Consider the following 25,221-nt stretch of genomic DNA (forward strand, 5'->3'; position numbering starts at 1 on the left):
CTACAGCTGGAGAATGTCAGTGTGGCACAGAGAAAAGGGAAGCCCAAAGAGCAAGAGTTTGGCAGCATCCGTTAGCCATGTTAACAAAAAAGGGAGCCCACACCAGCTGCTGCAACTGCCTGGTCACTGGTCAAGAATAACTGCCTGGCAGCGACAGCCGTACCAGGCTATTGTTACTTGATGGTAAAGACAACGATGATGATAATGGTGACAATGACTAACTTCTACTGTGCACTAAACTTTTTTCCAGCCAAAATGTTTGGCCCTTAACATACATTATTTCATTTAACCTTTACAAAAACCAATGAGGTATTTTCTCTACAGCTGAGGAAAATGAGGCTTATAGAAGCTCAATAACTTGCCTAATGTCACTTCCATAGTAACCGGACAAGCCATGATCTGAACTCAGATCTGAGTCCACAGTCTATGCTCTATTAATCATTACAGTAATATATCTATAAAGACTGCTGAGAGAAATTAAAGGGGATCTAAGTAAATGCTGTGTTGATAGACTGGAAGATTCAACATTGTTAATATTCAATTTTCCCCAACTGGCTAAAGATAGATTCAGTACAATAAAAATAACAGCAAACTTTTTTCTTTTTAATCTTTATCTGTTTATTGATTTTAGAGCAAAAGGGAGAAAGAAAGACAGAGAAAAAGAGAGAGAGAGAGAGAAACATCAATCGGTTGCCTCTTGTAGGCGCCCCAACTGGGGATCAAGCCCGCAACCTGCTGGTGTACAGGACAATGCTCCAGCCAACTGAACCCCTTGGCCTGGGCTAAATCACAGCAAACGTTTTAACAGAAATTAGTATTTCTATGAAAATAGATAAGTCAAAACAATTTATAAAAGAACAACATTGTAGCACTCATATTACCTAATTTCAACACTTAAACCTACAATCATCAAGATGGTGTGGTAGTGGTATAAAATTAGACACATGGATCAATGGAACACGATAGAGTCCAGACAGATCGAGCCATATATAATCAATACGTTCTTAACAAAGATGCCAAGGAAATTCAATGGGGAAAAGACAGTCTTTTCAACAAATGGTACTGGAACAACTAGTCATTCATATGCAACTACCATATGTGCCCAGCATCATACACACAAAAAATTTATTCAAAATGGACCATAGTCCTAAATATGAGACAAAATTATAAAACTTCTAGAAAAAATATTGTTGAAAAAAATGTATGACCTTAAGTTAGGTAAAGACTTCACTTAAATATGACATCAAAAGCATGAACTAGTGATAATTTGGACTTCATCAAAATGAAAAATGTATGCCCTTCCATATACAGCATGGCTTCTCCAATAGCTTTCTGATGGAAAGAATAAACTAATCTCCCATCCAGCACAATCCAATCTACTTGGCAGTTGCATTCTTTTTACTGTATTTTAATAAACTGACACTCTGATTTGCACATCAGTGCCCTGAGAGTTCATTTACCTAGAACAGGTCAGTCTCCCTGAGTGGGATGTGTTCACAAGACTAGTTTCTACGCCTACAAAACTATAAGCCAGACCCCGGTCTAGGATGACTTCATCTAAGCCAGCAATTTTTAACCTTTTTCATCTCAAGGCACACACATCAACTAATTACTAAAATTCTGTGGCACACCAAAAATACATTTTTTGCCAATCTGAAAAAACAGGTATAATTTTGAGTCATTTATGCTGGACTGCTATTGTGGTTGTCATTTTTTTTATTTGGCAATCTAAGGGAAAAGAGGTCAGTGCCCTGACTAAATAGTCAGGTATTACATGTTTTAAAAATTCTTGCACTATGCTAGTGTGTGTCTGCCATGGCACACCAGTTGAAAATCACTGATCTAAGTTAACAACACCCCAACTCCTAGACCACCCACCCAAACTCTAATAAAGTCTCTCTTCCTCTATGTATTTTTTAACTACAACAAAAGTACTTTGGAAAACCAGAACTCTGTTTAAGAAATCAGCTGAAATTTCCCACACTGGTTTTTTTCCAAGACACAGAAAAAGTGTGCAGTGGTCTATTGGAGTAGTTAACATTTGCTACTAAATGCTCCAGCAAGTCTGAGAACAAAAGGGGCAAAGAGAAATGAATGATCTGAAGTGAAAACAACAAAAACCAGTCATGAATTAATAAAATCTGATACAGTGGAGTGGAAAAAAACCCTTTAAATGCATGTTTTCCATTATTAAAAAGAAAAAAAACAATGGACAAGAAAGCAGAAAAATGGTCTACCATCTATGTAATATCTTGTGATCATTTCCTAAATTAAAATAATGGAGTTATACACAATCGAGTCTAACCAACATTTTTTTTACATAAGGAAAACTATGGACATGGCTACTTAGAATCAGTATGAAATACCATTCTATTCATTAGCTGCTATTTAAACAAGACTGATTTCCCATAACCAGTAAGAAATGTTCTACAATATGTTTGACTCAGTAAGCTTCAATTAACATATTAAAAAAACCCCCACAACCACTGACATTTTTACAATTAGCAGATGGAATAGAATCTAATAATAGAAATTGAACAACACTTTTTACCACCTGCTGATAGTCTGTGTTTATCAGTCAGTGATGAGAATTTCAATAATTTCTAAATAATGGTTAGTTGGCAAATTTGCTGCATGAAACCAAACATGATGGCAGATGCCTGAGCGTGTGGTGTGGGTCCCGGGTGCCGCTTAGCCTTCCTGATCCCCCTCCGCCCCCCTCGGCTGCCTGCGATGTCAAGTCACTCAGCATCTGATGGCAAAGGGAACAGCTGGGAGGCAGGGCTGTGTGAGGGCTACCTACACTAAGGGCTCACTCCTCCCAAATCTCCCCACCCTCTCTTAAAAGGCACTAATCCCTCTTTGCCCCATGATTTGCTTCTTTAGGCGCTCCCATAAGTCCCCATGACACCACCCCACCACGAATTCCTTCAGTCTCCCCCCTCCAAGTCAGCCTCATCAGTCACAAGTATTCAAGGAATGGGGCTGGTCTGGGGGGAACAAACCTCCACTGTCCCTGCCCGAGTGAGGCATAGCCGCAGAATGGCTCCTAGCATCTTTCTCCATCGGGTGTCAGGGTGCTGTCTGAAGCGGAGTATACAATCCTTTTGATACCATACAGGGTGGGGCAAAGTAAGTTTACAGTTGTTTATATGGAAAATAATACAATAATAAATAATAATACAAGAATAAACTCTGTGTTTCATGGAACCACAACTGTAAACCTACTTTTGCCCCACCCTGTATTAAATACAATTCCCTTGTTTACAATCTAGGCACTTGGGTAGTAGTGTAAATTAAATTTTAAAATACTGTCAACTTATAATTACTGTATTATGTAGTAAAACATTAGAAACCCAACAAAATATGACTTCCAATATACAGTCTAACTTTACTTAAAAGAAAAAAATGCACATAATTGAATGCATATATATTGATTGTTGGTTGGTGTCAGCACACATTTAGCCTAATCTTCCACCTTCCACACAGTCAGCTGGTAAAATCACAGTAAATGTTCCCACAGATGACTCCGTGTGCGGCAACATACTGCTTCAGTAATGACTACCGCCTTGAACTAAGATGAAAAAAGAAACTGATATATTTTAGATAGATTTTCAATCACAAAGTGTGACTTTTAAAAATCTATTTTCTGCTTCATCTTCACATAGTAAATTCCATGAGCCATTTAAATTTTGTGGACTTTTAGAAATTTTAAATATGGCACTTTCATTTTTCAATATTACTTCACTTTCTTGCATGTCTGTCTCCCAGCAGCACTTAATGTGTTAGGTTACCAAAATAAAAGAAAGACAACGGTACTTTCAGTAAACGGCTAAACAGAACATTTTAGGTATAATGTTAATATCATATTTCTGTACAACATGATAGCAGCTTCACCGGACACTAGGGCATTTCATTAGTAATACACTGAGATTATAGTGTCAGGTATTGATAATATCCTCAAATTTAAACATCCTAATTATAAGGATTTTCTTGTTCACCATGGGTAAAATTTTGTGTATTAAATAACTGTTTCCCTGTCTTTTGAGAACCTAATCATCTGTAAACCCCCCTCTGACATTTGTGATCATTGCATAGTATGTTAAAGCAGGAAGGGACATTAGAGGTAACCTAATGCAACCTACTCACCAGATACACTAAATCACCACAAATACACACACACACACACACACACACACACACACACTGTTCTGACCAAGGTCTCACAGTAAGGAAATAACAGCATCAAGCGAACTCCAGGTATCCTGGCTCCCCGTGTTTTATTCCTCCTGCTACACAATGTTGTCGTCAATAAATGGAACAAGAGGCAGCACCTTCACCCACCAGCCTACCACAGTCTGAAAAGCCTCAGGCTTACAAGGACCCTGACCAGCGAAAAGCTCTGCCTCCCCCTGCACCTGTTGGGGTGACAGGGCATTGCTGCCACCCTGGGGGAAAGCAGGAGGGGAAGCAATTCCCAGCTGCAACCACAGGGAGAAATCAGCTGCAACTACTGGGCCCCTGACGGGATATAAAGTAGGAAACCAAAGGAGCCTCAGGTGACACCAGGGAGGAATCCAGAGAAAAGCCAGCTCTCCTCCCCAAACTACCAGAAGGAAATGAGTTAGCTGGGCTGAGGTGAAGGAAGGGTCATACATCCAGGTGTCTGACGTTCTGAATGGAACTGAGGGATATATACCGGTACTTTCTCCATAAATACTACCGGATGTTGCAGCACCATCAATAGGAAGCCTTGGCTTAAGGAAAAGCTATGAGGTCCAGAAAGCCAATTTAAAATGAAACTTTGAAAGAAATCCATTTGTTAATGAGATACTGACTGTTCTTCTTTTAAATGGGAGATGTGATCTGCAAGCTGTTAATGAAACTGTGTCAACTTCATTTTCCCATATGGGACGCAAACACTGTGACCTATCAAAGGTCTTCCTCATTTTCAGCAAGTCAGAACGTGATACATCAATGTCAAGACGGTGTTGAAAACACGAGACTGCACTCTGCTAACAGAAACTGGGGTTGGGAATATGAAGTTTTGGTAACAAAAAAACACATATGCTTAATAAATTTGGCAATTGATTTGTCTAACAAAAATTCTCAGCAGATGTGTCATGTGGGAGACATCTTTTAAACAGTTAACTTTAAATTAGGTTTTTATTTTTAATGCCTGTTTAAAACTAAAATCACTCTTTAAAAATAAAATCAAATGTTTTTACCCACTTTAAAAAAAGTAGATCACAACTAATACTAATTAAGATGAGAATTTTCTAGTAAATATAAATTATTTTTTCAGAAAAAGTCTAAAAATAAAAGAAAATGTAAACTTGAAACATAAACTATATTCCACAGAAGAAGAAAATATCATGAGGTAAGCTATAAAGAGAGAAGCTGTTTCAAGGGGCAGATTTAAATTAACATCTATTTGCAAAAAACCAAAAACCTTTTACTCTTCGAAAAATATTTATGCTAAATAAAGTGGACTAATTTTTTAAATAAAGGACATCATGAAAAACCTCAAAGTCTGTCTCCTATATTGAATTGAAAGTCACAACATGACTGAATATCTTCAAACCTCAAAATACATATTTAAACAACCCTTGATGTAGAAGTACTCATTTCATTTGAGCTCTTCACTTATGAGGCAAATATTTTTAATTTATTTTAATATATTTAATTTTATGCTACTTAGTAGACATATGCCTAACAAACTGTAAGTACTAAAAATATTCTAGTTCTTCTATGTCCCCAACAGCCAATCTTTACTAGATTACAAATAAAGTAAATGAAATCAGTATCTTTCATTACATAATTTTTAAAAATTACTGAGCCTGCCCTGGCTGGATGGCTCGGTTGGTGCGTCATGCCCGTACACCGAAAGGTCGCGGCACGTACCCAGACTGTGGTTCAATCCCCGGATCCCTGGTCACAGTGTGCACAAGAATACATGAAGGCAACCAATGAGTGTTTCTCTCTCACATGCATGTCTGGCTGTCTCTCCCTCTTCCCCCCCACCTCCTCATTCTCTCTCTTCCTCCCTCTCCGACTTTCTCTCCCTCTCTCTTTAAAAAGCAATAACAACAACAAAAGAAGTCCTCGGGTGAGGATTTACAAAAAAAAAAAAAAAAAAAAAGGAATTACTGAGCCTAAACGTGCTTTTTGTATCGCTTACTCAAAATAAGTTGATTCCCAAAAAGAAAATAAAGAATATGAATGCAGTTTGTGATGGTACTGACATACAAACAAAATTACTCATTAGAATTTATTATTATATTATATAAATAGAGGTCTATATAAGGAAGATGTGCTTCAACATGACTTTTTTGCTTTTACTTTTTTTAGTATTTATTTTATACTGAATTTACTCCCAGGCTGTAAGATTTTGTTACTTCAGTTTCTTCTGGGATATCTTTTTCTTCTGTGCAACCTCCTGTTCTGATTAGGAAAAATCTGCTCTTTTTCAGCGAGGATCATCTCACCGTGGCAGGGGAGGGCTCATGTGTGGGTTAATCGTCCCATGAGCTCTGTAAGTTCTGTGCCGCATCTTGGGAGCTTTGTGCACCTGGATATGCTCAATGACCAGAGAATCTACACCTAAACCCTAAAGTTCAGTGCTACCCTTTGCATTTTTAAGCACATACAGCAAAAATTCACTACTCTTTTTTGGGTCACCAACCTGTGTCTAGCCCCACTCTTTGGCCTGGGCACACCTACCAACTCCACCGCTGTAACGACAGAATGGCACACATTGCTTCTTTAAAGTGACATCCTTCAGATACTTGGTGGCTTTTCAAATACGCATACCCTTGATGGCCTGGGCAGTTTCACAAGTGTTCTTAACGTGAACACAAAGATTTGAACCTCTTGATTTGCATGACCTTGTGGGGTTTTCTGGGTCACGTGAATAGCGAAGCATTTTCAGAGGTTATCTCTGGACGCTTTTCAGGGAGAGGAAGGGCAGAGGCTCTTGGGAGAGTTCGTGAGCAAAGAAAACGAGCTCCTTTACCTTGTTAAATTGTTGATCATTACACAAGGTATTTTTATATGAAATATGATGCTGTGTCTCAATAAAGAAGCAAAAAGCACTCTTTGATCAACATCCTTCCACAAATGGAAGGACGGAGAGAGAGAATGACAGAATGCTTCTATCTGGGGATGTCGCTGCATTAAAAATTAGCAGAGACCATCCTGGTGACAGAAATAGCACCTGCCACTAACAGTCCCTCAGAGCAGGATTTGGCCTCCTATTAAGTCTATGGCAGACCAAAGAAAACACTTATTGGAAGCATATCTCTTCACCCCTCCTCCCAAAGCAGTGGTTGCCTCCACCGCATCTGCCACAGCACCGGTTACAGCTGGGCTTTCAGAGAAAGAAAACCTAATGGCACCACACAATGGCACTACCAAGAGCAAACCCTGAAAAATGCAAAACAAATTCTTTACTCTTAATACATCTGCCAGAATATGAAAGGACGCCAAAGCTGATTCTACAGATATATTTTGGTCAAGGTTCCTGATGAGATCCTAGAAGTTTAATTCCTTAATCAAAATACGATTGAACAAAAATAGAGGCAAAATACATGTTGAAGGATTTTATCTACTTGTTTATTAGTATTCTCGCCATGGTTCAAAAGTGATTTGAGGTTACAAAATTATGGCAAGATATTGTAATTTAGAAGTGGGACCGTGGTGGAGACAGCACATTGTGGGTGGGAAAGGAGGGGGCACAGGCTGCGGAACCCCCTCTCCGTCACACCCGTGTGGCCTTGGGTGTCTGGGCAAGTCATTCAACCCCTGTCTGCACCCATTTCCTCATCTGTAAAACGGGATGATGACACCACAGGGGGTGTTGTGCAGATTATAACACATATGAAGCTCTTAAAGCAGTACCTGGTCAGTAGGACATTTTATAGAAATGTCAGCCAAAGAGGGAAAAGTGGGGAGGGGAATAGGACAGGAGTAGAAAATGGATTTAAAAAAAAGGCCCATAGGCACAGCCCTCTACCACGTGCTAGGTATATAAGACTTGTTTTTATTTTGTCCATACTGTCTATCACACAAGGTATAAAAATTCAAAGTTTAAAGTTGGGCCATTTATACCCCATTCTATTTTTATAGGACAAGACAGCCTTAGTGCGCGATGTCTTCACTAGCCAAACTAATTATGCACTGTATTTAGCTGACATGAGTTTGCCCCATCTTTCCAAAAAGGAGTATGAACAATTCGGGCAATTTTAACAGCACCATAGAAGTGCTCCACTTTTAGAACTGGGTGAAAGGTCTGGGCTCGTGCCATTTAAAGATGATCCCCACAAAGGGAAATGGAAGACACCTTTGAAACCCAGATCCTCAGCACCTCTGCCTCGCCTAAGTTTAGGGCTTGAAGCCATTTCAGAGGACAACAGGAGAGCAAATGAGGTTAACCTAACCCTAGAAGTAAATTATAAAATACTGTAAACATCCGATTTCCCACTCTTTCTAATTTAAATACCTTAGCCAATGATGACTCCAACAATATTATCAATTACATTAAAAGGAAAAGCTCTGCAAAATCATATAAAATGTATTTTACTCTATTAACAAATATTTGCTAACATCTAAATAGATATAGGCAGTTGGGACACATGATTATTCCATATGATTTAGGTATCTGATAATAAAATAGTGGAAGTTTATGACCTCATGCCCCAACTCTGAACAAAATTAGGACTGAGAAACTTATTTTGCTTTTCTTTCTTCCTCTGCTTTCCATGAGAACTTACATTACTAATAAAATGTATATACAGGGTATTATTGAGCTTTCACCAAAGCGTCAACTTTGGGGTGAAAAACTTGCCCTGAAGAGTGCTCTCTCTTGTTGTCGTAGTCCCATCCCCATCTCCCTAAAACTGCCTGCTGACTTTGCTCGATTTTACATCCCTGTTTAATGAGTTCAATTCCATAACATGAGGTGAACCTGAAGTCACAAAAAGTGAGGTCTTAATGAACTGATGAGAATTTATGGACCTTCGGGAACTGTTTACCTGATACTTCTTAGCTTCCTATAAAATCAAAATGATGCAAAAATTTGCCTGATACTCCTTCAGGAGAAGAGTGAAACCTGTGTTTCTACAGCCCCTTAGACATATCCCACATTGCATGAAGAAGAGACTTCATCTACTTTACAGACTCAAGCAAGTAGAGAGGGTTAGCAGAGCACCCAGGAGCTATGGCCCGTATAAGATCACTTATTTTTATCCCTAAAGTATTATTACAGGCCTATGGTTCAACTGCATAGCAACGGCACTCCATTATCATTGCTCTGGTGGCTCATTATAAAAATTCTGGCAGTTCATTAACGCGCCTTATCTGTGAAATAAATAGTACCAAAGGAACCCCTATCCATGTACAGGGCTCGCATAGCAGGAAACACTCAACAAGTTTCCAAGTCTGATTAATCTATATCTCCCTTAATTTCAAATTTCATATGTGCCGAAATATATTTTTAAGTAGAAGAAACTGTTTTAATTTTTTGATTTTTATATACACCTTTCAGGGTCTATATAAATAAGTATATAAAGTATAATGTATAACTTGTTACAACAATGTTCATATTTAATTTTAAAATTCTCGCCTACCAAAGATCCTGACAGTCTCTGTTCAATTCTAATTGCACAGGGTTCCAAAAACTAAGTACACATGCAGCCTGTGGGAGACCCTGGGCGCCCACCAAGTACTGTCCAGCTTCCTGACCGATGGGAACTGTGGGATAGTAAATGAGTGCTGTTTGAAGCCCCTTCAAGGAAAAAGTACAAGGAATTAAATAGGCATTGGAGGAAAATGAGAGAGAAAAAAAGAGAGGCCTGAAACACACTTCTGAAAACACTTCAGTGAGGATTATTCCTTTCCACTCTGATATCTCCCTTTCTAAAGATAGCCTCTCTTCAGGTAACTTGGCTGATTTAATCATTTTCTTGGATGAGTAAGAATTCAAATAGTTCTAAAGGCAACTTCACAACTTAAATGGAGAAAACAGCATAGCCCTTCCAAGAGATTCTAAGCCCCACTTGATTTTTATTTTCTTTTCCAGATGAAGACTAAAGATGTTCTTTATAGAAATAGGTTGGATATTTGAAAAACAATTTTTGAAAATAAGACTTGATGGGATACCGTGGGATAAATGTTTTATTTTTTTTCAATAGCCTTAGTATTTTATCACTAAACTCTTACAGCAAAATATCAAGTCATATTTCCTGTGAATATTTTCCCCTATTTTAACAAAAAGGCCTATAGGGAATGAGAATGAGCTGCCCCCGAGATGAGCCACTGTGGCACAGAGATTACTAGGAACTTTGGCTATTTCATTTACTGCCTAAAATAATGTAAGAGGCCCACCCCAGGAGGGGAGATACCATCACAGACAACTATAGTTTAACCTGAACTAGGTACAGTAGAGAGGAAACAATCTAGCCCAGCCCATTTGATCAAAGTCCTCCCTGTGTCCCTGGTTTCAAGATGGCCCAGCAAACATTAGTGTTTACTAAACATTTAACTGTTTTCATCCCTTTGTAAATCTACCTTACTCTTCTTTAAGCCCTAGACCCCTTCTTTCCCCTCCTTAGTTCAGAATGACACACATACCTCATTTTGTCTGTCTTTGGATTTTTATGGTTCTGTGAATTCCCCATGTGCACACATAAAATCTTGATTATCTGCTGTTAATCTGCCTTATGTAATTTTAATAATTCTACCAGCCAGAATAACTAAGAAAAAGTGTCTGCATCCCCAACGCAGAATAATACAAATTAGCCAAACTTGTCATATTTTATTCTTTATTAAATCATAGTTATCTGTTAAAGGAAATCATAACGATTTTTCTGAGGTTAGTGGATGCCATTTCTGATCTCCATTATGATCAACTAATAGAGAAAAACTTGTGCTATCTGGTATCTTACCAGAAAAGCCAAAAACAAAGCATCAGGGTATGCAATGGAGAAATTAAAGTCATCTATTTGCAAGGTGCCAAACAAGGAGAGAAGATACTGCTTAAAACTCAAACTCTGCGATGCTTTTTAATCAAGGGCTTTTAAAGGCAAAGGTTGAGTGTTAAGGGTTAGGCCAAACAAGCATGTGGAAGTGCTGGAGAGGCAAGTTTTAACTGAAGGACCTTGGAACTTAGCCATTTATGGTAATGGGCTTCAGCACCGCATATTCCTGGACAGCGGACCCTTTGCTTTTGAAACTGTTCTGGTGTCAAGCTCCGGTTGGTTCCATGGGGACCAAGGACAGGACTTTGGTTCTGGGACCAGCTAGAAGTCCAAGTTCTCTCCTCTGTGGGTTCTTCAGCTGCATGGCTGCAGTGTTGGTCTGTTGTCTCTGAAACGCAACTGTTACCGCGTTAGAAACAGGATAGCACCAGCGGTGGTTCTGCAGTTACAATCACTTGTGAGTGAACTGCATATTTTCTAAAGGTACCACCAGTTTTCCGCCACCTCCTCCAACCAACCTCTTTTTCCCAATGGCTGAATAAGAAAGTTTTCACTTTAATCATATGCCTGTTCACACCTAGCAATGGATCTAACCCAAAGTTATCAATTAGTGTTTGTCCCTCCTTCCCCTTACACTGCCCTTGCATCTTCAGAACGAAGTACTAGAGCAAGTCCCAGATGACCCATACCAAGAGATAAGTTTACTGACATAATCAAAACATATCTTTCAAACCAATTCAAAAATCTCTAATTCCTAAACTCCAAAATTCAGCTGTCAACACCAAAAGCAATCTGATATATTTCATAACTTCACAAAGTAATTCACAACATCCTTCAGAATTCTATGTAAGCTCTGAAGTGGCCAAAACAACATCTACCAGGAAGAAAAAAGAAATGGAAAACCAGGAAGAGAGCAACGTGAAACATCAGTCTCTAAAAGGTCCAGGCTACATTGTACATCTTCAAAAAGGTTTGTAGGTAAGTAGTTCGATGCATTAAAAACATTACCACTTGTAGCTTAAAGGTTCTATAATTTACACGGCAATTTCTCATAAATGTATTAGGTCTCTTAAGTTTAGGAATATTAATTTTATATACTGAAATTATATAAAACAGCATATATTGATTCTTAATTATAATTTTTAAAGAATTTATTAGGCCTATTCATCCTTATTTGAACTCAGGTATTTTTTTAATTAATAAAATGTCTCCAACAACACAATCAAGCACTTTTTAAATTTTTTAACTCTCTAATTAAAGCAACATTAGAAAATAGCTTTAGGTCGCTCTCTAATGCCAGCGCCTCCTTCTGCTCGCCGAGCTCCAACCGAAGAAGGGGGGTAAGTAAAGAGGTCTGTGTACCATGGCTCATACAAAGCAGACTGCCCATAAAATCGACCGGTGGTAAAGCACCGAGGAAGCAACTGGCTACCAAAGCCGCTCACAAGAGTGCGCCCTCTACTGGAGGGGTGAAGAAACCTCATCATTACAGGCCTGGTACTGTGGCACTTCGTGAAATTAGACGTTATCAGAAGTCCACTGAACTTCTGATTGGCAAACTTCCCTTCCAGCGTCTGGTGCGAGAAATTGCTCAGGACTTCAAAACAGATCTGCGCTTCCAGAGTGCAGCTATTGGTGCTTTGCAGGAGGCAAGTGAAGCCTATCTGGGTGGCCTTTTTGAAGACACCAACCTGTGTGCTATCCATGCCAAATGTGTAACAATTATGCCAAAAGACATCCAGCTAGCACGCCGCATACCTGTCGGTATGCTTAAGAATCCACTATGATAGGAAACATTTCATTCTTTAAAAAAAAAAAATTCTCTTCTTCCTGTTATTGGTAGTTCTGAACGTTAGATATTTTTTTTCCATGGGGTCAAAAGGTACCTAAGGATATGATTGCAAGTGGAAAATAGGGGACAGAAATCAGGTATTGGCAGTTTTTCCATTTTCATTTGTGTGTGAATTTTTTTAATATAAATGCGGGGACATAAAGCATTAATGCAAGTTGAGATGTTTCAGTTAACAAGTTTTAAGCAGTTCAACTTTATAACAATATAAATAAACCTGTTAAATTTTTCTGGACAATGCCAGCATTTGGATTTTTTTAAACAAGTAAATTTCTTATTGATGGCAAAAAAAAGAAAAAAGAAAAAAGAAAGAAAAAGAAAAAGAAAATAGCTTTATATAAGCAAAAGTTCAAGAAATCATTGTGAAAGCTTAATCAACATGTAGAAAACTGGCAGGTACTAAAATGGTGTTTATGGAGCCCTGCTATGTGTCAGGCACTCGGCAAGGGTTGGCTTAATATTGTGATGAACAAAACAGACAGTGTCCTTGCCTTCGATGTTTACACCCCATTGTTGGTTTTTACAAACTGTCTATTTAAGTCTTTGGTCTGTTTTTCCACTGAAGAGAATATGGCTTTTTGCCAGTTTGTAAAAATATTCCATATATTGAGGATCATAAATAAAAATTCAAATAAATTAAAATCTAAACAATTACTGAAGCAGATCATAAAACAATTCTGAAGCATGAGTAATTTACTTAAAATTTATCGTAGCTACTGCTGCCTCACATTCAAGAATATCATTAACCTCAAGAGCCAGTTCTGCAAAGTGGTGAAGAGCCTGGGCTCTAGCGACAGGTGGCCTGGTTTTGAACCCCAGCTCTGTCGCTTCCAAAATGTGACCTGGGCGAGTTATTTAACCTCCACGTGACTCAGCATTATCAATGCAAAATAGAGCTAAGTTAAGCACCCACTTCATAGGCACTGCTTTGAGAATGACATAATTCCTGCAAAAAACTTAAGACTGTGCCTAGCAGATAGTACATGCTCAGTGAGAGTTATCTATTTTTAGCGGGATGCCAGTGCCAGCTCAGAACAGCTTGAGTGAGCTGATCGTTGAATATTCAGAATTTTGTTAGTGTTGTTAAGCACAGCCATCATTAAAAATTAAATTACGTAATGCTACAATTAAAGAAATTCCATTAAAAACCAAGATAATAAGTTCTGGCCAGATAGCTCAGTTGTTTAGAGCATCAGCCTGATACACCAAAGTTGGGGTTCAATCCCCAGTCAGGGCAGACACAAGACGAAGCAATGTCTGTCTGTCTGTCTGTCTCTCTTCCCCCTCCTCCCTCTCCCCCTTCTTCTCTCATTAAATTCAATAATTCTTTTTAAAAGATAACAAATATTCAAAACTCATCACTTATTATGTTACTACATTTTACTATGAGCTATGCTCTTGATTTTACTGGCACCTATTGCCTCCGTACAGTGCAAACACTATATACTGGTGTGCTGCTGAGCATCTCTTTCTGAATCTGCACTGAGTGATGTCAAGCTGGTAGCCTGAAATCGACCATGGTGAAAGTATTTACACCACAGAAAAGAGGAAATGCTGTATAATCAAGATTTTCACCCCAGTTGTCAAATATTTATCAGCACACCACTACTTATTATTACAGTGATTCATATAATAAATCATCTTTAATTTCTTTCCTTTTCACAGAAAAAGAAAGGGTGGCAATTCAAAATGTTAGTTGTCTCTAGTCTACTTGTCTCTACATGATACTGTGTATACAAACTTGACTGCCCAGCTCAGGTTCCTTTTCAAAACTCTGTCCCTAAAGGACCACATACCTTTGTCTATAATGGCAACAAACAGGAGCCTTGCCTCTTCTGTGCTGCCAAAGCCAGACAGATTCAGTATTCTTTAAAAATAACAAGGCTAATCTGTCATGGTTCAATACGGAGGCCACCTGAAGGAGATAAAAGCTAAGTGCCAAACTGTCATCAGATATAGTCCACACATCTCAAAATTGTTTTGACCTTCTGACATTACTTAGCAACTCAAGTCAATATCAAACAGGCTCACAGTCACTGTAGCTGAACCACGAATATTAACTTTCAAAAAATAATAGTCAAGTACTCAACTGTCTTCCAAGTGCTTGTTGCATGTGTTGTGTTAGAAACTAATACAATACATACATAAATAATGTGGTCAAAGGGACCAGCTAAATATTTAGATACATGTCAAAGGTGGGGCAGTGTTTACACAGCACCGAATGAAGCTTGCCAGGAAAGAGTAGGCTGGGTCCTCGAGACTTCCCCTACTTGGTCAGGACCAGGAGGAAGAGGAAATACAGCACATGCATCTGGGTGCTTAAGGACTTCTCAGGGCAACATGATTAAACGGAAAAGCATTAAACTAGAATAGAATACCGGGGCTCCAGTTCCAAGTCTGGTTCTTACTAGTTCTCTATGAGCTTAATAATCTTCAAGCCTAATTTTTTTCAGCTATAAAATGCAGGGGCTAGATTACACAGTTTCAGCTTCAGAATAAATGTGCTGTCACCACAAAAAGGATCTTGCTTCTCTGCCTGCCCTACTATGATATTAATATAATATCACGTAAATGGAAACATTTACAATAATGTGAAATATGAAAATCTTATGCATCATGTCTTAATTCTCCAGCTACACAACTACTTTTACATTTTTAGAGTTACACTAATGCGAACACAAATGCAGGACCAAAGACTATACTTCATTCCTTCCTTCCTTTACTTCCTAAGCTGAATCCAAAGCTTCCATCCAACAAAAAGAGCTTAATAAATATGTGATAAACTGTACATTAAGGAATTTGAGAATTTTAAGTCTACAGCATTTCTATTGTCTAATTATAATTTTAAAGTTAATGCAAAATTCATATGCATATGAGCCTATTTAAAGAGAAAGGGGGACCTTCCACCTCTAGATGATGGAGTAACAAGGACTGGATTTAGTCTTCCATTTTACACAACTATTTTTGTCTCTAAAAAGAAAGACAACATTTATAAAACCACAGTTTTTGGACACTAGACACTAGACAGACGACAACGATCTCTGAGAAAGACGAAACACTACAAGGTGAGTCCTCCTATCACACTAGCTTACTGCCTGGATGGAGTTTCCAGGTACAGTGCAGGGCTGGTGGGGACAAGAGCAGCAGTCACCCTCGATTAAAGAGACAGAGTTAATCTGAGGAGATCAAGACAATTAGAGTTTGCAGGGCAAATAACCAAAAAGAACTGCACAAGAGCCAATTCTAGGGTTGCATCTTTATCTGAGTACCGTGGACATATGGGCAAGGAAACTAGCAGAAGTCAAGTAAAGAACCACCAGAAAGGAGCAAGCAGAATGCAAAAGGGTATTGCCTCAGTAGCAGGGCACGGGGTTGGGGGTGGGGGGTGGGGGCGGTGGGGGGTGGGGGGTGGCCTCAGGCTAATAAAGCCTGATCTGGTCCTGCCCACCAAAGCTTAAAAAGCAGACCTTGAAAGGATCTATCTATTTGAAGTACTTATCTGTATAGCAAAACAAAACTCAAAAACACTTAGAACACATTTAAAAAATTTAGCACCCACTTAAATAAAATTAACATTAGCTGGGATCAATATTAAAAAATACCAGGGATGCAAAACAAAGCTGGAAAATATAACCCATAATAAGGAGAAAAAGTCATCAAAGGAGCAGACTTAGAAATGGCACAAACAAAAGAAGTAGTAGACAAGGATAATAAAAGAGCTGTTATTAATATACTTTGTATATTCAAAAGATAGAGGAAAACATGAGTATCCTGAAGACACAAAAGAAATGTTAAGACTCAAACTGAACTTCTAAAGATAAAAAAAAATTATACCAGATGGAATTAACAGCAGATTAGACACTGCAAAAGAAAATATTAGTGAACTTTAGAGCAGAATAATTCTATTTACCTTGGTTAAGAAAATGAATTGAGAAAATCTTAAAGCCCAAAATCCTTAGTAAAAATTCATTCATTCAATCATTTTAAAAACAAAATAATTATAGAGCACCTATAATATGTCAAGTACTGTGATGAGAACTGAAAAGACCTAAATAAAAAATATTTCCTAGTTTCCTTTCCCAAATTGGTTTTTCAAACTCCAAAAATATTCAATATTCTCTTATCTGACGATCTTTTAAACAAATATACAATTTGTTTTTCTCAATCTCTACTCAATCAAGAGATGTATTTCTATATCATCTCTTAGTATTAAGTACTTCCTGGAGTTAATCCTGGATTATGTTATATTTCAATCTATCAAAAAAAAAAGTTGCACTATAATAGGGTTCAGCTATAATTTCTTTATTCCTACCTGTCAGAGAAATAAAACTTTATGAAACAAGCTAAAAAATACAGGACACACTGGCCTTACCAGGTAAAGGGTATAAGGGCATTATTCCTAGGATACTTTATTCATACTGTATGTTCCATCTTAACTGCTTTCTAATTGATCTTGCTGGTTTTCCGCAACAGACTGAGATCTCCTAAAGGAAAGTAAGACCATCTTTTCCATCTTTGGGTATGTCATGAGCACCCAATAAATTTTTATATAATTTGTTAAGTAAACGATACAGTGAGTAAGTTATGAATTAAAAAATGAAGTCCAATAAGAAACAAAACAAACAGGAACTCAGGCTAGGACAGTACTCCTTAGAAAATGTGATTACATTTATTTGCCTGACCTATTGAAGTCAGCATCTTCTCGCCCCACTGGATTTCACCTAAGACAGCCTGCAAGTGTATGATCAAATCAGATGCTGAAAATGATAGCTGGGATCATAATGAACCACTTCAGCTATAAACGACCACACAAGCCATAAGTCTGTAAATTGTTTATGAAAGTGCCAGATGGTCTATTAAGTCAATGTCACTTAATACCCTCAATGTTGCTTATAAATTACATGCATCAGAATCACATAAAGAAAGCTTTTTCTCAAAAACCAGCACTGTTTCATCATGCCATCATGTACGTGCAAATATTTAATAATTTTTTCTGTTAAATTTTCTACTTTAGTGTTGGTGGTATTTATATTTGTTACAGAGGTAATGATACTTTTCTAAAATGTCAAATACTGAGAATGAAAAAATATTTCACTCCCTCTAGAGTTAACCATTATTAATAGTGTGGTTTCTTTCATATCTGTCCCTATGTTTCAATATAGATTTTTTTTATTTTCTTTCTTCATAAAAGTAACATATATATTTGTCCTCTGCCTTTTAATTTTCTTTAATAACCTACTGGGGAAATGTTACCAGTCAATACTTAAGAGATCTAACTCATAGTTTTTATTAGTTGCTTAACATTCCAAGGTATGGAAGTAACAAAATGCATTCACTATTCCCTACTGATGATAGTCATTTGGGTTGTTTCCAGTGTTTGCAGTTATAAACAATGTCACAATATATATTAAATTCTACCTGTAGGAAAGATTCTGAAATTTTTGTGGGTCAAAGAGCAGATGTGTCTTCAGCAGCAACTTTCTTCCCTCAAAGATGGTAACACATCACACGACACAAGCAGTGCATGAGAGTGCTCTTTCACCTCATTCTTGTCAGTACTGGATGTTAAATAAATGCTTTTGGGAGATGATGATAAGACTAAAAGTGGTTACTAACTTTTAAAAAATACACCCAACTTTTTTCTAAAATTCTTTAAATCTCTCCATAGACTTGCCTACCATCAAAAAATCTGCCAGTTGCCTTCAATTTACCAATGGACTGTGCTATAGAAATGTATTTGTAAGTTCCAAACAACAAAATTATAACACATTTTCTCTTAAAATTGCTATTTACATGAAAATTAAATCCAGGCTAATGCAAGGCTGTATTTTGAATTTAAAAATGATAAAACATTATTGATGTATAATATACACTGATATTTCATAGTCAATCTAGATAATAATTAAAATATATAACATTCGATCTATTTTTTAAAAAGTTTAACGGAAACATGCAACAGGCATGCTCAACAGGCTATTGGAAACACACTTCCCAAATCACCTCCTTTCCAACTACATGCCTCCTGGCTGTTATCAGAGACGGAACTTAGGAGAAAGGGTCAGCCAGAAGAACATCAACTGAGCCTGCAAGGGGGTAAGGCAGGTAAAATGTCCGTATGGAGACCCAAAAGATGAGAAACAGAGTCAGGCCACCATTCACCTAAAAATGTCTACCTCCCAACTTCCCAGAAACACCAGGAGATAGCTCCCTCACCTCTTTGTCATGCCCCTTTCTTCTCCACCCTCCCTACCTCTCACACGCCTAGTGCCCGTGTGAGGTGTAAGAAAATCCACACTCTCCATCCCGCCCACGGCCACTCCTGCTCTCTGAGTGTACTAGAACCGAGGTCACAAAGCATCACACTCTCCTCTACCCATTCCTGATTCACAGCAGAAGGGAAGGTTCTAGATTTCAGCAGATTCCGAGAAGAACGGCCATGGGGAAGGGCTAAAGTATGAGGGTGGTCGGTGGCCAGGATCTACCTGCCTGGAGCCTGCCTCTTACAGTTAACTAGTAAACAACCAAATATCCACACACTGCCCAAAACCTGCAGGCAAATTGTCAATGAACCTTTTAAAGTGGAGGAATATTTTAAGTGCATGTTATACCTCCTAATTATATTAAGCCTAATTAGTTGTTAAAGCTCCAGAATACTGATGAGCCTGCTGCATGCAATTTATCATCACTGACGTTATGCTGGCCTCTAAAATCCATCAGTATCAAATGCAGCACTGCCAATTTGGCATTCCTCACACTGCATGTCTGGAAAAGCACTGCCGTCACTGCTTCTATCTCTGCTATTGCTCACTTACTCTGCTTATTTCTTCTATATTATTTTCCTTACTGACTCTTCAGTAAGCTATGGCTCTTTCATTAAATCACTTAGATACAGCCAGTGAAATCATCTCTTCTATCTACCCACAAGCAAAAAAGGAGACTGAACATACGGAAAATGGAAATCAGGAGACCTCAGTTTAGATCTTGCTTTTCTCTTTGCTGATCCTTCTCTGGACTTCAGTTTTCTCAAGCATAAAATGTAAGGACTAAAAATCAGCACACTCAATGTTCCTACCTTTTCCCTGTATCAGCCACAAGCAATGGTAGTTCTCAAAGACGGGCAGGTAGGAGAGCAGATTAGGGTTAGATACAGAACTGTAGTCTGTTCTTTGAGGAAGTGGGTGTTAGACAAGGAAAGGGAAAAACAAATCAAAGAGCTTAAGCAATCCCCCAGAATAAAGCTGCTTCCAAACTGAAGACCACCAAAGACTACAGTCCCTAGACAGAGGCTGTAACTCCACCTCAGACTCAAAGAATGACCAAAAAGGAGGTTTTTGTTCACCTTCATGCCTAAAGCGAATTAGAAGTACCATGAAAGAAATCTTCCACTTAACCAGAGAAGGAAGGAGGCTTGGAGAGGACATTTAGGCCTGCCCTCAAGTTGCATGTGGTCATCATTTAACTAAACACAAAAGAAACACAGACTTAGACATGCAAAAACAACACAGGGTGATTAAGACAGATAACAATTTAAAACTTCTAAAATGAGGTCATTTGTGCACACGCGAATGCACCAAGTTTATATATCATTCATGCACGTGATTACGTTGGAAAAACTCTTAAAATTATGAATTTCTTCCAGAGTTCTACTTCAATCAATGCTAGAGGTAAACCTAATCCCTCAAAGTACTGCTTAATTCAGTACCAATAATAAATAATGCAGTCTTGAAGACTAGCACAATTAATGAAATACAAATGATTACAGCTTATATCAAAAGCTCTGAAGATATTCTTTAAAGGTGTTCAAAAGAAATCAGTAATAGTTTCTGAAAAAATAAAACCCACAAAGATGATCACTTTAAAAATAAAAAATAAGATATATATCACAAATAATAAATGAAGCATACTTTAGGAAGTTATGTTAAGGATAACCAGACATGTTATATCAGTTTGGGTTATATATTTACAGCTCAACAAAAAAATATAAAAGACCACTAACTTTTTTATGTCTATTATCCTAACAATCTAACATACTTGCTAACACACAACTCAGTGTTTTCTAAATGAATAAATTATAAATTATTTCATTAAGAAAAGTATTGTATGATGATGAGGAACCTTGGTGAGCATTCATTTTAATTTATAAGCTTCCAAGACTAGCTAGTTAGTGTAAGAGCCAGGAATGAAAACCAGGTATTCTGATTATTAGTCATTGTTTCCTTTATTGTTGGAATTTCTAGAACTCAAGAGTGATTAGAATTTTTAAGTTGGATATATAACTCAATAATCTATTCAATCAGGAATTAGGCAGTATCTTATAAACAGTTAATTGTTAAGTAGCTTATATAATCCATACGATTACTTTCTTTTCTTGAAAAATTGTATTTCTAAATTTTCTAATTAGATTTAAATATACCAATGTAATAATATTAACCAAAGCCCATCAGGATAAAACATTGTTTAAATGGTTTCATGACATTGTTCATCGCCACTACATAAAAGAATACAAGCATTAGTTATTAAAAGTGTTTTAAACAACATTTAATGACATTAGAAAATGCCATGATATATAGTGAATAAGTAGGATACAGAACTTTATACAAAGTGGCTCAAATTTTTAAATGTTATACATTAGGGAAAAAAGAGAAATGAAAAAGGGAAAGGAAGTATGTGAGAATATTAATTCACTTATTTGGCTAATAAAACTAGAGATTATTTTTATTCATATTTTCTTCATTTCCTTATTTTCTGAAAACATTAGCAAGTTTATGATGCAGATTTTTCTTCCCACATTCCACCATGCATTTAACATAGTTCCTCCTTTTCCACTGAGAATGCAGAAATTGCATCTTTAGTCAATGGGATAATTGTCTAAATTTTAAAACCCTATAATTTTAAGAGCTACTTCAATTAACAATGGTGGGAGTTTTTCCCCCAAGTAACTAAATTCTCAACAGCCAGCAACAGAAGTTTTCACTAAAATTGATAGATTACAGAGGGCCCAAAACCACATTAAATAAAAAGTAAGTATTTCTCTCCTTCCTAAATGTGTAACCTCTACCAATAACTCCAGAACACAGTCAATGCCTATTTACTTAAACTGAGACTATTCACCTCTCACCACATACATTAACCTATACTTTTAATAATAACTTTGAATGCATATAAAGAAGGGCCACAATTCTCTATAGTAGCTTCCAGTCAGTACCCAGTCAATGTAATCATGGAAGCCTGGTTTCCTCAGCAATAAAATTGGCTGTTATATTACTTGCCTCAGAGCCTTGGTATAGAATCAAACTACATCTATATGTAAAAATATAAGTATGTACAGTGCTATTATTATGACCATCAATCTAATTCAGAGTTTCCTATATCACGTTAAGAGTGCCTCATTCAATCTTTACATTTGCTCAGCCATGCCTAAACGTTATTTCTCACTACTAAGTCCTAAGATTTTACAATATATTTATGGTATTAGCAGAGCTCTTCAAAAGAAGGGATGAAATTTTCAACTGAATCCTGATTACCTATAAAAAAAAATTTGTCTGGTTTATATTAAAGCATTGATTAAATCATTGGGCTACTACTTTTCCTGCAATGAATACCAAGGGTGAAATGCAAGGTCAGATTGTCCGGATGAAATGCTATGGTTGAGAAAGCCCTCTGCCCACACCACCCACTGCCACACAAACACCACAAAGCCTTCTCCTCACAGCTGAAATTCTGCTGTCCTTCAAATGCCAACCCTGCTTGTGAAACCCTCGGATGCTCAGATTACTGCTCTTGTGTAGCACTCACTTATAATAAGCGGGACTGGTCCACCTTCCTCACCAACTGTGCCCCCTTCCTCCCGTACACCCTACTGCCTTTGCACATTTTTAAAGTATAACATCAATAACTATTTAGAATTAAACCACATATTCCAATTTGGTGAGGATCAGTTCCTCCTGGCCCTAGGTGCTTTATCTCTTCCCAGTTTTTCTAGGGAAATAATGAGTACGAAGCTGGGGGAAAATGTATATTACACAGTAATTTGTTCACTTGAAGCATGAAATCAATTAATTTCTGATTGAAAATATGAGAAATAATGAGGTTAGGAACAATGCTGCTGGAATGTTTCAAGTAAATGTTAATTACAAAAATATTTCATTCTGTTTATCATTTTAATTTTGTACTGAAGCACAAATTTAAATTTCTATATCATTTTCTAAATATAAAAGCATGCAGATTAAGTACATCTCTGTTTTTCCACAAGAAAAGTAAAGCATCCATGCATTTTGCTTTCTGTAACTTAGAATTCTTTAATACCTCTATAGACTGTCCAAAATTTTTCAAAGTGTAAAGACTACTGATTATCTATAGCAGCTAAATTGTTATCGTTTCTGAGACTGCTTGACAGACACATTCAAGTAACACTGCAAATGCTTTCATAACCATAAGCCCTCGTTTGAAGAGATTATGAAATTCACAGCACATGCAAAATTGAACTCTGAATTTAAATCACTCAGCTGTTTGTCTTCTAAGAATTTTCAACATTCTTTAGTTTGTTATTCACAAAAATCACAAACCTTTAATCATTCACTTTTTTCCCCAGCAAAGGCAGTCAATGGTGTTCTGGCAATCATAAATATTTATGGACTGTGACTCCCCTAAACTTTTCTAAAAGAAAATTCAGGTAGCCTTGTTCTACCTATTAACCCATATGGTTTCAAAATTCAAACACAATTATTCACGTAAAAGCAATGTCTTGACCCTAAGGGGCAATGGGAACACTTTGTGTTCTTAGATGCTACATGCAAACGGCATTGCCCAGGATATAATCAAGTCACCATAACACAAACTTTCTAAAACATTGAAACAAACTACTTTCTACCTAACCTTACTTCTGATTACATTCTAAAAAAAGTAATTCAATATCCTAAGAGTTTAACATTCACATGTTTTGCAGGACAGGGACTACCAATTTCAGTCTATCCCTAAAATAGAACAGTTCAACTAATTTTAGACTCAAGTGTTACAAAGCATAGCTGCCAACCAACTAACCAGATACCTGACTGAAGCAGCATATGTAGATATACTAACACAAACTGTCAGATTGCTGAACTGAGGCACCACATGCAATTGTAGGAAGTATGTACAAATACAACGTGTACAGCCACAACAAAATAGTACTTAAGGACAATGTGACCATCTGAGAGGAAAATTATTAGGGCCTCATTTAGTGAAATAGTATCTATAATAGGCAATGGTTTAGAAGTGTCAGAAGAAGGTAAAGGTATAAAAAGTTACTAACTATTTGCAAAATACATATCTCATAAAGGACTGCTACCTAAATTACACAAAGAATCTTAAAACTCAACAAATAAAAAAACAAACAACCCATTTAAAAAGTGGGCAAAAGATCTGAATAGACATCTGAAGGAGATATAGAGATTGGGCAAATGAGTATATGAAGACATTCCACGTTACATATCATTAGGAAATTGCAAATTAATTCACTACCACCACCCCTATCGGAATGGCTAAAATCCAAGCAGGACACACAAATGGCCCATAGACACATGAAAAAATACTCAGCATCACTAGCCATCAGAGAGATGCAAACTAAAACCACAATGAGATATCACCTCACACATGCCAAAATGGCTCTCATTAAAAATCAACAAAGAAGTGCTGGCAACGATGTGGAGAAAGAGGAACCCTAGTGCACTGTTGGTGGGAATGCAGACTGGTGCAGCCACTGTGAAAAACAGTATGGAATTTCCTCAAAAAATTAAAAATGGAACTGTCTTTTGACCCAGCAATTCCACTGCTGGAAATATATCCTAAGGGTCTAGAAACATCTATTCAAAAGAATATACGCACCCCTATGTTCATAGCCATGCTATTTATAATAGCCAAGTGCTGAAAACAGCCCAAGTGCCCATCAATAAAAAAGTGGATAAAAAAACTATGGTACATTTACACAATGGAATACTATGCAGCAGTAAAAAGAAAGGAATTCTTACCTTTTGCAACAGCATGGATAGAACTGAAGACTATTATGTTAAAAGAAATAAGCCTGTCGGTGAAAAGACAATACCATATGAGATCTCACTTATAAGTGGAATCTAATGAACAAAACAAACTAATGAGCAAAATAGAGCCAGAGACATAGAAACATGGAACAGACTGACAGAGAGAAGTGGGGGCAAGTAGGGGCCGGCTGAAAGGGGAAGGGACTAGTCAGAGAACATGCGTGAGTGACCTGTGGACATGGACAACGGCGTGGGGACTGACTGTGGGAAGGGGGGCGGCCTGGGCAGAGGGAGGCAAAGGGGGACGATTGGGACAACTGTAATAGCATAAACAATAAAATATTTAAATTTAAAAACATGAACAAAACCAAATGCTGGTAAG

At 37.4% G+C, this 25,221-nt stretch overlaps 1 protein-coding gene and 1 pseudogene across 16 annotated transcripts in view; one reads left to right on the forward strand and one right to left on the reverse strand.

The window, feature by feature from the left end:
- DST (dystonin) overlaps window positions 1-25,221 on the reverse strand; it is a 427,647-nt gene that overhangs the window by 284,068 nt on the left and 118,358 nt on the right. The gene's annotated exons all lie outside the window — the stretch shown is intronic.
- Window positions 12,340-12,763, forward strand: LOC129067267 (histone H3.3A-like; annotated as a pseudogene).

Source organism: Pteronotus mesoamericanus, unplaced genomic scaffold (assembly GCF_021234165.1).
Source record: "Pteronotus mesoamericanus isolate MK-2021 breed Mesoamerican mustached bat unplaced genomic scaffold, CSHL_Meso_final contig_20, whole genome shotgun sequence".
NCBI classification, from domain to species: Eukaryota; Metazoa; Chordata; class Mammalia; order Chiroptera; family Mormoopidae; genus Pteronotus; species Pteronotus mesoamericanus.